The 14,026-nt window shown below is 35.3% G+C and overlaps 1 protein-coding gene and 1 long non-coding RNA gene across 5 annotated transcripts in view; one reads left to right on the top strand and one right to left on the bottom strand.

Annotated features, from left to right (window-relative positions):
- The window catches only part of LOC122710681, a 38,830-nt gene extending 33,422 nt beyond the window's left edge, over positions 1-5,408 (top strand). For both annotated transcript variants that reach the window (XR_006345978.1, XR_006345977.1), the window contains exon 8: positions 5,239-5,408. This is a non-coding gene — a long non-coding RNA (uncharacterized LOC122710681). The remainder of the gene's footprint in view (positions 1-5,238) is intronic.
- The window catches only part of LOC122710677 (RYamide receptor-like), a 113,429-nt gene that overhangs the window by 21,396 nt on the left and 78,007 nt on the right, over positions 1-14,026 (bottom strand). The window lies entirely within an intron of this gene.

The following is a 14,026-nucleotide window of genomic DNA, read 5'->3' on the forward strand; positions in this document are numbered from 1 at the left end:
CTCTATTCAAAATCAAGTTGATAGCAACTTGATGAGTCAGCTCCCAATTGATATTTTGTCTCCATTGTCTCTATTTCAATCAAGTTGATAGCAACTTGATGAATCAACTTCCAATTGATATTTTATCTCTATTGTCTCTATTCAAAATCAAGTTGATAGCAACTTGATGAGTCAGTTCCCAATTGATATTTTGTCTCTATTGTCTCTATTTCAATCAAGTTTGCAACTTGATGAGTCAGTTCTCAATTGATATTTTGTCTCTATTGTCTCTATTTCAATCAAGTTTATAGCAACTTGATGAATCAACTTCCAATTGATACTTTTGTTTTGAAGAATCTACTCTACAAAGGTGTCTTAAATTTTTTAATAAACATCCCATACATCTTTTTCTTTATCCAAAATGATTAAGAACACATTATATAAAGATTCAAGATTTCCAGCGCACGAAATGGTATTTTTAAGATATTTCGCAATGTTTGGAAAACGTTATGGCGACGTTTACCGCCACGCCTTACCAAGTGTCATCGCGAAACTTGGAAAAGCGAACTTGGCAAAATACACATACACACACAAGCGAGAGAAAAGGAATGGAAGAGTTTTTTTTAAGAATGATGTTGTTTTAAACTCGTGAAATTCCACCTCCATGAATCTTCATCCCTGCGCAATTACTTTGCAATTAAACTTCAGTGAGAATAACTGCCGGGGGAGGGAGGGAGGGGGGGGGGAGAAGGGGTCAGCCTCTCGCGCCGCTTTTTCGCCCATTTCCGACTTCTAAAAGCACATTTTTTTTTTAACGACTGTTCTGAAACGACTTTCCAGATCCATTTTAAGCTCCTGGCCACGGCTTAATTTCTAAATTCGGCGAAATTTTATCGATAGAGAGATTCTGAATGAACATATATCTGTGTTCCATTCTTCTACTCAATAAGCAAATACATATAGAACTTTCCAGAGAGTGAAAAATTATTCTATATTCGGTAATAATGTGAAGTGCTAAAAATCAAAAGAATAATTAACTGTTTGGAAAGAAACAAGACAAAAAAAATTTCATCCTCGATAACAAATAACGCTTTACCCAATTTTCCATTCTTCATTTTCGTTTTCTCAAAGAGACGACCACTGAGAAACAAAGCCTCGAACGAAAAATTTTTCCATTCCTCTTCTTATCTATTCTTTTCTCCCTCAAATATTCTTAGACTTAGTTTAGGTTAGAGAGAGAGAGAGAGAGAGAGAGAAGGATGCTCATCGAGTCGGAAATAATCGGCTCTCTCGATTCGAGTTTCGAGCCCCCGATTCTTTTCCGGATTCCCGAGAAGATCTTTTTACAGGGATGGCAATAAAATTTCAATTACCGTGGGCGCGTGTCGTTCCGCCATTTTATGAAATTTTTACGAGGCCGCGAAATTGCGCGTGCATCACTTGCACCGGCGATCAACTTCGGTTACTGTTGTTTGCTTTTACCGAGTGGAACCGAATGCAACTTCCGGAACGGAAACGAGCGTACACGAGACAGACGACTCTGTTAACCCGATCGTTTCAATCTTTAAGGGAGCCGTTCTCTTGATTTATTCTCATTCCGTTCCATCTCACGTGAAAGTTGTTTCCTCGTTCTAAGTTAATAAATAAGAATTATTGTTTTATATTTGTGCATTCGAAGGTTTGTTTAATTTTAAAGGGTTTCGTGAGTATATTTTATCTTGGGATATATTTTATAAATGACAAATGGAAAATTTGTAGAATGGTAGTTTTTGTCTACTTTACTATTATATTTGTAAAAAGGTAGAAAAATTTTGAGTCGAGTCCAATTTCCGCTCCCCTCCCCCTTTTTTTCTTTTTTTTTTCGAATTAAATTAGAGGATTATTAAATTTGACAGTTTATAACAGAACCTTATGAAACCAAGCACTTTCATAAATCAATTTTGATCGCAGGGCTATATTAACCCATTTGCATACGAAAATCCATGTAAATGTATGAAGGACCGGTAAATTGAACAGGTTAAACGGAGATGAGTTATTTCGGTAATTTCTGACAATCACGATGTCGATATTAACGAAACTAGAGTGTTGCGAATGATCGAGAAGATATTCACGCAAATGTAATACAAACACAAATCTTAATTTCAAATTATTCAACTTTATTTCAGTAATAATCGTTTAGAAAAAAAAAAAATAATTATTATTCTTCGTAAATCGTTTCATATATTTTTACAACAAAACTTCGATTCCCAGCGAAATTGATTATTCTTTCACGTTGCGCGACTTTCAATTACCGCCGCAATCCGTATATAGCTTGACAAAGTGTTCGATCTTCAATTTTAAACGAGTGTATATACCAGGTGTCGACAGGCGAACGCATGCATGATTAAATTTTCACACGCATCCTTTGTGCCATAGCCCGAAACGAAGTTGCTTTTGTCACAGGTGTCGCCTCTGGATCGATCCATCTATGCACACAACTAGCCGCGCCATCTCGATCCGTCTACGCGAATTTTCTAAATTAACGAAGAAACGTTCCTCTTACTCTCTTCCTTTTAAATTACGTATAATTAATAATTAAAAGAAAACGAATAAATAAATACTTTCGATTCGAAAAGTTACAATTGTAAGGGAGATTAATTCTATCTTGCGAGCGAGGCAATTATATTAATTCGAGCTCTTTAAAACGAGTAAATGTAGAAAGACATATCGAATATGGGTAGGGGGAGGGGGAGGGAGACGGTGGACGGACTGTCGGTAAATGGCATCGATCGTAACAAGTGTCTAGACAGCGAAATGTCGGAGAACAATAGAGAGACCTCGTGCAAGTGTGTCATTTGCGTTCCACGTGAACCTAACTTTTCAGCCATCTCGACCACCCTCGCTCGCGTCTCTCTATCTTTCCTCGCTTTTGCCCTTTCGCAACGTGTCATTTGGTCATCCGTTATGCAAAATTGGAAATAATAAAGAAAGAGGAGGTCGCGATAATCGCATGGATTATTTGCGAAAAAGGAATTTAATATTTGAGAAAATATTTTACACGATTCTATGTGATAATGTATATCAGAACGAGTACCGTTATTTTTAACGTGTATCGCACGATAATTCGAAAAAATCGAGAAAAAAGTATCGAGATAAAATTTTATATTTTAAAAACACTATCGATATTTTTTAATCGTTGTGAAAAGAACACGCGATAAGAAAGAATATATATTAATAAAAGAGATAAACTGTATTACGTGTGTTGTACCCTTGTTCTACCATATTAAGCTCATTATATGGTTCAGAAAACGGAATCGAAACACTCACGCGTAAATAAACACGATGTAAGTCGCACCTTTACACATATAAACTCAACTCAGTTATGGTTTCAAAAAAAAAAAAAAAAAGGAATCCTATTAACGATATTATCATGTAGCAAATATCGTTGTAAATATTATCGATCGTGCGTGTGTTTCTCAATATAAATATTTCTTTATTATTCACTCACGCAAAAAATCGAAACGATCGACCGACAATCCTCGTCGAATATCCACATTTATCCGAAAAATGTGAGCAAATAATTTCACCGTAAGTGCATAAATTCTGTAAATGGATTCGCGCGATTATTTCGGACACGGATTCGTGAAATTTTGAATATAATCGAGGGAGGTTGCTTGCCAAGTGTTGTTTCGAAAATGTACTTATGAACTATTTACGAAGGTTAATTAGCGCACTCTGCTTTATCGGCGCGTCATAAATCGAAATTACTCCCGGAACCAAGAAGAGGAGGGGAAAGGGGGAGGATGTATATATCGTAAATTTGGCGAATTAAGCGATATAACGACTCGATTTATTTACCGATCATTATTACAAGCAAGATGGCCTACCTAATAAATTTTGCATAAGAGGAAATTTATCTTCGTTAGGGAATACTTTCAAAAAAATTTTTCTTTCGAACATGACGTAAAAAAAAGAAAAAAGAATCCATTCCTCAGAAAAATCGAAATCGAAGAAGAAAAAGAAGAGAATAAAAGATCGAAAACTAGTTGGTCAAATTTAATTTAATATCAAAATCGAGAGCGACGTTTTAACACGTTGCATAATAAAATATCCGATTACGTAACGCAACAACGCGACACGAAACAACGCTAAGCGTTCCGTTTTACGTAACCAATACATTCTCCCATTTGCATATACGCAACTATTCCTGGATATCGGCGCTCTTATGCGAGCGCATAATACCGGCGCGGGTGCGTTGCATTTCGATGCACGCTTTGACAGGGGGAATCGCCCTGTTATCCGCAACAGATCAAAGAAAGTTGGGAAAACGTTGACGCGTAACACGGCCAATCCAAAGCACAGGGCAGGTAACTCGGTTATTATGAAATATTTGCCATCGACACCTCAACACCCGAAAGCATACCCTCCCGCGTTCGAGATTGATTTGCAACACGGTCTAGGGAGATTGGTGAAGAATTTAATTTTCCATCTTCGATTTTCGATCGAACCGATTGTTCGAATAAATAATGGTAGAAATCTCTCTTTGTATTTGGATAACGTTATGCGCTTTAATTCGTCCATTACGCGGTAAATCAATCCTTTACTATAACTAGGTTTAAATTAAGGTATCGAATCATAGAAGGAATTTATCAGTAAAATTCGATTCAAAGGAATGGAATTTAAATTTAACTTTCGTGAAATTTCGAATAAATCGAGGATTTCGATCGATCGAACGCGTTGTTAATTTCGAATCGATCTTGATCAACCATCGTTCGATATATATTTTTCGGAGACTGCACCAGTTATCACCTATCACGGATTCGAGAAGGTTGGGCTCTCGCCTCTATCGATCCACATTTCCTGCTTCTCCCTGTTATCGACTCGCACGACCCAGCTGCTGGCGTAACTGGCCGCAACCATTCTGGCGTTAGGCCCGATGCAGTTCTCCTAATATGACAGGATTACCGCGTCCTGGGAAAGGTAATCCGATCTAGTTCATAAACGTATCACGGCTTTGGATACTTTTTTTCTTTTCTATATTTCAAAAGCGTATAAAAAGCAATCTAATGGAAAGTTTCTAAAAAAAAAAAAGAATAGCGAGAAGAGGAAATTTTTATTTTTATTTTTTTTTTAATCCAAATTCAAACGAATTATTGGATGCACAAATAAATTTCTTCCCCTTTTCGAATTACTTTTCTTGGCGTCATCTGGAAAAGCGTTCTTTCATTTTTAAGAAGTGTCCGACAATTTCAAGCAATGCTTATTTTTTGTGTTTTGCAGGAAATTTGCAGAAAATGGTTTGTACTGGATACCAAAGATTCAAATTTGGAAATTTTAATTTGGAAGACGAGGATCGGATGCATCGAGCAAGTTCAGAGGAATCGCTCGACGAAAATCGGGCCCAGACGCGAGAAGAATCGAAAAGAGTCATACAAGTCTCATACCTTGTAATTTACGTAATAAAATCTTGAATTTAGGGAAAAAAAAAAGGAACTTTTATTTGCACGTCTAATATCAATGTTTGAACGAGATGACCTTTGATCAAGTCAACTTCCACCCTCCCCTCCCCTTTGGCCCGGATCTAATCAGTTGCCAACACCGGCCTGTGGTAAAAACGAAAATTCCAAAAAGCCCAAGTGGGGAGGGGGGATAAATTTAATCAAAGCCGCAAACCAAACAACGAGCCCGGGCAAAGTAAAGGGCACGTAGCGAATGGCAAACAGCGTCCACTCGCGGATTTCCATCGCGAAAATAGAATAATAGAGATTCGGGATGCACCATCTAAAAATCCTAAAGATTTCTCCAAGGAAAGTGGAGCATCGATCCGAGTTATGGTATCTTCTCTCTCTCTCTCTCTCTCTCTCTCTCTCTCTCTCTCTCTCTCTCTCTCTCTCTCTCTCTCTCTCTCTCTCTCTCTCTCTCAAGACATCCTCTTCCCTCGTACGCATTCGAATTGCGGGATCGCGACACTCCTTCCGTCGCGATCGACGATCGTTTTCGTGCAATTATGCAATTGATCGATAACAAGAGGCGAGGAGGGAAAAAAAAAAAAAAAAAGAAAAAATTGAAGATCCCGGCGAGAATGATCGAGAGGACCGTGGCCCGTATGAATTATTCATACGCGTTTGAAACTGTTGAAGGGAATCTCGTTGAAGAACGGTCGAGGAGTGTATAATTGTATCTTCTGTGTAGTAGTGGTAGTTTTACCCTTGATCGAGATTCATTTATTCATTAAGGGAAACGAGATATTCCGTGGAAACGAGAAAAGAGATACGTATGGTTTCGAGAGAGAGAGAGAGAGAGAGAGAAAGAGAGAGAGAATTTCTTGGTCCGTTTAAGAGAAGAATGGAAAATTAGGAAATTTTTGTTTCTCGCTTTTGCGTTTTTAATCCCTCCGGGGGAAAGGGGAAAGAGGGATCTGTGTTAATCTTAAGCGAAACGATGTAATCTTGAGGAAATTTGGCACGAGAAACTTGCTACCGTGGAATTTTACTTTTTTTTTTTCCTTCTTGTAGAGCAAGACGCCCTCTATTGGTAATTATTCGGTACTAACTGTAATAATAATTTACTCTCAGAGGGTAATCAAGCGGATTGAAGTACATTCGAAAAATGAATTGTTGAAATAAAAGATAGATAAAGATTTTATTTCGTATCCTTTGGATATTAATTTTTTAATTGGTATTAATTTTTTCTTTTTTTTTTCTTTTCTTTTTCTTTCATCATCATCGTCATTGTTGAGAATAATTTTCCCGCAAGGGGGACTTGCGGTTATCGGGGACACGGTTATTCCATTTAATCCCTGGTACCCGTGAGTCCTTTGGGCGGTGGCGTGCCCACGGACCTGAGCCAAACTATTTTTTAAAATAAAAAGAAAAGAGAAAAGAAAGGACAATTAATCGAACGCTCTTTCGAAAGGAATGATTTTTATCTTATTTTTTTTTTTTTTAGAAAACATCATGTACATTTCGTTAATTGCAAGTATTCTGGAAAATGCATTTCCTCCCTCCCTCTCCACCTTTCGTTTCATCCATTTGTTTAACTTTGGACGCGCGTTTCCTCCTTTGACGCATGTTTGGAAAAACTGGAAACAGGTGAAGCGATGCGTAAAGTACATTCTCGTTCATAAGTATATCTCGAAAAATAACGAATCATCGATTCGAAATCAGCAAGGAATCTTCAAGGAATTTTCAAGATTCTTCTTTGATTTTTTAGTTGATAATTTTCATCAGGTTTCTTCACTTTTCTTCAAAAAAAATTCTATTTTTCAAGCAACAACAACAATAATAAAATTTAAAGCATTTGTCCAATTTATCTTAATCCAACAACTATCTACCCATTAATAACATATACAATAATTCCAATCGACGATCCCAATAATATATATAATTTCCCCGAAACAAAAACCTCGTTGATAATCGACTCTTACTTACCGACGAGACTGTACAGTATCCGCGTATACGTGTATACGGTTCTGAAAATCGTAGTTGGTCCGTTTCGAATAAGAGAGAAAGAGAGAGAGAGAGAAAGAGAAAGAGTATAAAGCAACGGAATCAAAAGGGCGCGAGAAATTGCTCTTTTTGGCGAGGCAGGAAAGCGAGGGGAGGGGAGAAGAGAGAGAGAGAGAGAGAGAAAGGTTACTGCGCGCGAAATACTGTAACGAACCGCGTCGCTTTATAGGCAGCCGCGATAAGAACCTTTCTCGTTACGTTAGGGAAACACGGAACAGGTTTTTGTGATTGGAGGGATGGTTTAAAACGGAGAGCCAGGCCAGGTGAATTCGTTTCGCCGGCGCGTGGAAACGGTGGCTGGCCGCTCTTCTCTCCTATCTGTTTAGGTATTCCGCAGGTATACACACCCGGGAATCGATCCGCCCCGCCGTTCAACCGTGAAAATGTTACGTGAATATCTCGTTATCCTCACGAGGTGGGGGAAGGGGGGATATCTTTGGAAATAATATTAGCGTGAAAATTTTTATGCGTATATATATATATATATGTATATGTTGCAGTTATTTTTGTAGACAGTATCTTCGAAATTATAAAGATATCATCGTACGAATATGCTGTTGTAAACGAGAAGGAAAAACTATGAAAATTGAATACGATTAATAATTTGAGGAGACTCGTATTTGGTAATTTTTATCTAATAAAAATTTCAAGAGTGACACGTGTACAGGTATTTGATTACTCGATTATTTGGTATTAAAGGGGACGTGTTGACTTAACTTTCGATCGAGTTTAATATTTTACGAGCATCGATTCCGTTCCCTTCTAAATTTTGAATAAATTCGTTCAAACAGATTCGGAATTCGAGTTTTAATTAACCTCGAATCGAATTAATTCTAAATTGTTCCCAATCTCTCTTTTTTTAATTGTAACTTCTATTATTTTTTTTTTTTTTTTTTCTTTTCCAAACGAATTCCCCCGTAAACGAAATTATTTCCCCGGGCCCAATAAAACAAGGCGGTTTAAACTTCCGATCATGAGACATCCGCAGAGAGAATACACGGGGTCTAAAGTCGCAATGCGGCACGTTAATTCAAAATAATACCTCTCGCCAATGCGACGATACCACGGAATATAAACCATAATTGAAAATCGATGTGTCCACTCACCTCCCTTTATCTCCCTCTTCACGTGTGTTACATACGAATATGAAATCTGTCCAGGCTTGTGTCCATCCACCGCATCGAAACGGATGAAAAAGAAAAAAAGAATGCAATTACGAGCAATTAAGAGTTGGAACGTTCCCGCTCGTCTGATTGGTTCGATCGCCGGTGGCCTCCTTGCCCGGCCACGCTCGCGACCGATTGATCACCGATTAAATCACGGAAAGTCAATGTAATTGTGATTCGCCCAGATTTGATTATTCGAACGGTAAACGGGGATGCGAGAATTTTTCTTTTTTTTTTTTTTTTTATTTTTCTCTTTTTTTCTGCGACGAGGAAGGACGGTGGAAAACGTGGAGAGGAGATTATTATTTTTTGGATGCGAAAATTTTTAAATCAGTGTTGAAATATGAAAAAAGATTAGGAGAAAAAAAAAATATACTTGTAAATTGTTAAACGTAATTGCGATTATTTAACGTAGTAATTTTTGCGAGGAATAAATCGGTGAGATGTAATAATTTTAAAAGTTTGGGCAAATTATATGGTTGGAAGGATATAATTGGAAAGTTTGGGAATTATCGATAATTAAGAGACGTTTTACTGGTTTCTCGGTGAGATACGGTCTTGATAAATTCATGGAAGAAGTTGGTAACGGTGTTGAAGAATGCGGCGACAAATGGAAATCGATTTCCTCCGAGATTGGAGTGCAAGGTTTCCGGGGGCGATCTTCGTGGGTTTCGTTTGATATAAATTAACGAGGCTCTCGACTTAGCGAGGATCCTGTCACGTTTGATTTAACAATATCTTTTTTTCATCTTGGATTCTATAGAAAAATGTGCAACGAGGAATAAAATAATTGTCTTATTATTTTTTTATTATATTTTCGTTGAAAACATAACGTATAATTTCAAGGTTGCAGTTTCACATCTTTGCTATTCTTAGCTTACTTCAATGAAACTACAATTATTTCAATGAAACGCAAATTAGCGTCACTTATTTTCCCCTTTGGATCACGATCGACGAAGGAAAATTCCTCGAACGCATTTTCGAACGAATCAATACGAATTTCGCAAGGTTGCAATTTATATCTTGGAGTTTATAAAAATTACAACGATAAATTAAAATTGCTCTCCACAAATCTACGAAATCCGTTCGAGGCCCGAGGCGAAGTTAGATTTCCGCTCTCGTGCACGTACATCCACTCCTACATCCTCGTGACGAGCGATCTAGTTGGATTAATTTTCAAAGAAAGAAAAAAAGTCCATTTTTCGAAAGAAGGAAAACTCGAAGGAGAGTCGAGCGAACAGCTCTGCATGGCTGATCTGTATTCGGTATAGGTCGAAGCGATTATGATTGGCCTCTTCGTCAGGGATTCTCCCTGCGTGCGTGATTTCGAATTCTATCATGGCGGTGAATCGTCCGCCATTGCTGTGAACGCGTCCGCGTGAAATTAGCCAACTTTCGTATACGACGTTTCCACGATTCGAATTTCTGTGCGTGGGTGGGTAGTTGCACACGCGTTTGATCGTGTATATGTATTTATATATATATATATGTACGATATATGTATGTGCGTATGTGCAAAAGTTTCGCAAGTGTTCGTGAACGGATGAAGTTTCATTGGTTGGTTACAGTTATTGCGGCCGTCGTGTGACGTTTTATGGCAATATTGCGTTGCCCAATAAATGGTACCGTGGACAATTACTTGTATCGCGTGTTATTGTAATATGTATATTTATTATAATATTACGTGTTAAATTTTAAAAACGATTTAAATTTAAAATCTGCGGAATGTAGGCGATGAAAAAAATTATTGTGGAGGAAAGAATGAGGAGAATATTTTTTTCGAGCTCCCATTGGTTTGATCAGTGTTCAGGATAGTAATTTTATTCGATCAACGATAATCTCGATTGAAAATAAAAAGTGAACAAAATTTTGATAATTTTTGATAATTTATCATTATTCATTATCGTCGAAATTCTATGTGTAAGCAGATGTATGGATATCTTTATTGCAGTGAAATGGATCAAACGTGCTAGCTTAGTCGTTTATCTTTTCTTATGGGCCAATTTCAAGAAGCAATTTGCCGAAACGGTGAGGAAATCGTGAAATCTACTCCTAGTACAACAAAGACGCGTTGTTGTATAGTGAGTATGAACAACTAGCAACCTGTTGAAAGGAAAACGAGAAGAGCATGTTTGGATCTCCTCGATTCGATACTTTAAAATTGTAGTTTTTCGAAAGGGGATCCTTGTTCACGAGAAAATATTGTTTGCCAATTTTTATTTTTTTTTCTTTTTTTTCTCTCTCTCTCTCTTTCTCTCTGTTTCTCTCTCTCTCTCTCTCTATCTTGCAATTTATAGCCGTGCCACGATCTATTTTATACCGCAGCTTTACCACGTAAAATTGGACATAAATTCTGATTTATCGGTCGGGGATACTATAAAACATGGTATGACAATATTAGCCCTGAAAATAGGTATTATCAATTTTATGCCTTTTCACTATTTTCTCGTTTCTTTTCAATCTTTTTTTATTTTTATACGCTCCGCTTTAAAATATTCTTCGTTATTTCAACCTCGATATCTCTCTTAATTTTTTTTTTTTTTTTTTTTTATTCCTTCCTTGCATGTTACACTCCAACAATTTTATTTGCAACGATAATTTGTAATTTACAAGTGTGCATGGGAATAATAATAATAATAATGAATAAATAGAATTTTAAATGGCCCGCGCACTTTTAGTGGATTCTCGTGTTGCGGTCGGTAACCCCGGAAACGTGACCTTCTTTTCCCATTTCGCAATTCGCAGCCAGTAGGCCTTGGATCGTGATGTGAATTTGACATGTCGTACGTTATCGTTCGTGTTACGATATTTATTTTTACGTCTTTTATTTTAGTATTCCTTTTTTATTACGTATTTGAATTATTTGATTTCGATTTACAAAATTATATATTTCTTAATTCCTTTTATTCACAACGTATAGCAGTCGAAATTAATTCAAAGTGTTTTATATGTTTTAGGTTATGAATAACAATTATAATATTAATACGATTGTGAGGATTTAATTTTTTAGGAAAAATTTATTTTTCTCGCAATTATTCGTTTTTGAAATTATTTGAAATTACGTGGAAATATTTTTGTGTGTTAATTTAATATAATAATGAATAAAATAATCGTAATTGTATATGAAAATTTATTTTCTCATATTAAAAAGAATTATTTCTCTCTATTGTAATTCATGTAATATTTTAAAACTGGATCTCGAATATATAAATAAGCGAGTTAAGGAATATAATTAAAATATTGTATAGAACAATGCATCAGAATAAGAATGTTGATTTATATATAATATGATAATGAAAATTTTATATACTGTAATTATATCTACGTTATTAAATTAATTTTATTATTCTTAATTATTCTCAATTAAGATCTTTAGCATACGTTGCAAATAAATCATGAATGAAAAATTATCTCAAAATCTAGAATTTAGGAAGCTAGGAAGAATATAATTTAAATAAAATTAATATCGTTACTAATTACAACAATAAATACATATAAACAAATACAAGATATTAATATTTCGTGAATTTTTAGACAAAATAGAGTAAAGGAAAGAAATACAAAATTTAACCTAAAAAAAAAAATCAATTAAAACTTATTAAGTTATGAGCAATTTAAGTTTTCATTAAAGTGAGATAGCTCTCCATCCAATGTAAATTTCAATTACTTGTAACTCGATAAATAAATTTTAACCGATATTCGTTTTTGTCTCTAGACTTGATATCCCATGCATACATCATTTAACAGTAATATAATATTATATCGAATTTTAAAATGATAAATATGAATTATTCGAGATATTTTAATAAATATACGTGCCTTAGTCGAGAATGCTTTGAAGATTAAGAAAAAATTAAGAATAAAGTTAACCATCCAGTTTCTCAGGTTTTCTTAATATTATGGAATCTCATGGTTCAATGAACCCTAAATTGTTTCTTTTATATTTGCCTTCCAAAAGCAATTATATCGTATACAATATGCATATATTTTCGCATACGTTTTGTACAAAGTATACCGTATAATTTTTAATGCAATTCGTTATTTCCTACAAAAAAAAATTAATTGTATTGAAAAATCTTTAAGTTTAAATATTATTATTTCAACTTGAAACAATTTAACTTGTAAAACTTATCATATGAAAGATAAAGACAATATGGACAATAGAGTTCCCTTTTTGTCTTTCATTCGATGATCGATTGGAATTTCGTTAATAAAATTTCGAGATAAAATGATTCAACACGATCGATATCTTATCATTAACACGAGATCGTTCTTTACCTTTCAATACACCCACCATTTTTACAATGTATATTCGCAATTCGATATGATAGAAAAGAAGCGAACGATAATTATTTCAGTCAAAGAAAACTAAAACACTCACGGTAATGAGGGTTGCTTTCTTAGCGGGTGAGCAGTTTCAGTGCTGTACCTAGATTGATTCTCCTCCCCCTCCCTTCAGGTGCAAAATAATATTCTCTAACCTGATTCCTTAACTCGATATTATTTAATCAAGAACTTAGATATGCAATGTTTTACTTTATTATACGTAAAAAAATAAATATTTCTTTCAATATTTTATTTTACGAATAAGCACGAAACTAATGTATATAGCAAAAATAATTATCAGCATTCAATTTCAGTTACTTCAGAAAAGTAAAATAAATCGATTTACTCTTCTCGCTTATTTTTATTTCGCGAATTCGTCAATTATTACAATCGAACAACACGTATGCTATTTCATATTTTCATTGTATGGAAATAATTTATTTTTTTGTATGTAAAAATAATTTGTGTGTAAAAAAAAAAATGATAATATATATATTTTTATACGTATAATAAACGTAGTCGCCCTAACTTTAGCCGCTCCTGACGTCGAAGGGGCACCTATTGCCCCCCACCAGGAACAGCACGATGCTTCCACGATGCAAATGAGAGGACAGTCTCGGTGAAAAACGCGGTCGAGAATCTCGAAATAAATTGAACCCTCCCACGAGCGTTCGAGTGGCTTCAGGATACAGGTTACCCATAAACTTTCGTTAATTGGCCGTTCCAATGTGTGGAACTTCGAAACGGGAAATGATAACGCTTAATCTCGAGTCTCGAAGTGCATAATAAGAAACGGAGGAAGTTAATGCGGAGAAATTATCTCGATGCCGCGTTTAAGTATTTTTTTTAATCCTTTTTTTTTTTCTTTCATATTTTTTATTAAATAAGTAATTAACTGGAGAAATCGTTGGGATTAAAAACGTATCAAACGTGTCTTATTGTCGGCAAGATTTCGATACTGAGTATAAGTGTATCTTTTGATACTTGATTATTTTTTTTTTTTTCATTAAAGTAATATTTAATTCTATGAAATTTCATGAATATTCATTCCTACTTGTAATAATTTTG

Source organism: Apis laboriosa, unplaced genomic scaffold (assembly GCF_014066325.1).
Source record: "Apis laboriosa isolate Shangri-la unplaced genomic scaffold, ASM1406632v1 scaffold14_cov150, whole genome shotgun sequence".
Classification (NCBI taxonomy): domain Eukaryota; kingdom Metazoa; phylum Arthropoda; class Insecta; order Hymenoptera; family Apidae; genus Apis; species Apis laboriosa.